At 43.9% G+C, this 1,550-nt stretch overlaps 1 non-coding gene across 1 annotated transcript; it reads right to left on the minus strand.

Annotated features, from left to right (window-relative positions):
* Positions 1-896: 896 nt before the first annotated feature.
* On the minus strand, positions 897-1,003 carry LOC147942055 (small nucleolar RNA R71). The gene has a single exon (XR_015560649.1). It is a non-coding gene; the product is annotated as a small nucleolar RNA R71 (small nucleolar RNA).
* Positions 1,004-1,550: the final 547 nt, after the last annotated feature.

Here is a 1,550-nt window from a genome sequence, read left to right on the forward strand (position 1 = left end):
AAACACCCATCCATCATTCCATTCATATCTCACCATTGCATACATCATCATTCACACCACAAAAGAAAACTTGTTTCAATTTGGCGCCGTTGCCCATTTGAGTGTGTTTTTGTGACATTTAGGATCCATATTAGTCTAAGATTAAGTTCTTTTATACGCTTGTGAGGTTGCTGTACTCGAATCTTCTGTTTCTGGGTTGAAGTTCCATTTCAGGCACCACTCGACCAGTCACTCGACCATCACTCGACCGAGTCGTGATCGAGCACCTGCTCGAGCCAGAAGCCGGATCTCTATAACCATCATTTTCCAGTCGACTTGACCTCCTACTTGAGCCTGTGCTCAGTCGCTTGCCTAGCAAAAATCGTTTGTGTCTGTTAATGCACACAAGGTCTAAAGGAAAGGACAATCTTCTTAGGCCTATTGACAACATCAACAAAAAGACCAAGAGTTTAGGAGCTAAGCAAAGGAGAGTTGTTCAGCAACAACAAGAGGTTATAGTAGCTATGGATCAACAGGATCAGGTTCAGAGACCAAGGAACATTGGTGCTGGAGATGCCCCCAACACTCACAACCAAAGAGCTGGCATTGTGCCACCAACTGTTGCCAACAACAACTTTGAGATCAAGAGTGGATTGATCTCAATGATTCAGGCCAATAAATTCCATGGATTGCCTATGGAAGATCCACTAGATCATCTTGATGAGTTTGATAGAATCTGTGGTCTTACCAAGATCAATGGAGTAAGTGAAGATGGTTTCAAGCTGAGGTTGTTCCCTTTCTCACTTGGGGACAAGGCTCATTTATGGGAAAAGACTCTCCCTACTGGTGCAATCACTACTTGGGATGCATGCAAGAAGGCTTTCTTGGCCAAGTTTTTCTCCAATGCTAGGACAGCAAGACTAAGGAATGAGATCTCTGGATTTGCTCAAAGGAGTAATGAAAGCTTTTGTGAAGCTTGGGAGAGATTCAAGGGATACCAAACTCAATGTCCTCATCATGGTTTCAGTGTGGAGTCTTTGTTGAGCACATTGTATAGAGGAGTGCTTCCCAAGTTCAGAATGCTTCTTGATACAGCCTCCAATGGAAACTTCCTCAACAAGAATGTGGAAGAAGGCTGGGAGTTAGTAGAGAACCTTGCACAGTCTGATGGGAACTACAATGAGGACTATGACAGAACCATAAGGTCATCATCAACTGATCAAGACGACAAGTACAAGAAGGATCTGAAAATGGTGAATGAAAAGCTTGATAGGATCTTGCTAAGTCAGCAAAAGTCTATTCACTTTGTTAGTGAAGAGGAGCCTCCAGTTCAAGAGGGAGAGAATGAGTTTGCTGAGTTATGCTATATGCAAAACCAAGGAGGCTTCAAGGGTTATAACCAAGGAGGGTTTAGGACCAATAATCTGTCCTATAGGAGCACAAATGTGGCCAACCCACAAGATCAAGTCTACCCTCCTCAACAGCCTCAACAGCACCAAAACTATGTCCCCAAACAACAGCAACAGGTGTTCCAGCCCCAGTTGTGTCCCCCACCAGGGTTTCAGACTAAC

The sequence above is a fragment of the Camelina sativa genome, chromosome 6, assembly GCF_030686135.1.
Source record: "Camelina sativa cultivar CO46 ecotype springtype chromosome 6, ASM3068613v1".
In the NCBI taxonomy this organism is placed as follows: Eukaryota; Viridiplantae; Streptophyta; class Magnoliopsida; order Brassicales; family Brassicaceae; genus Camelina; species Camelina sativa.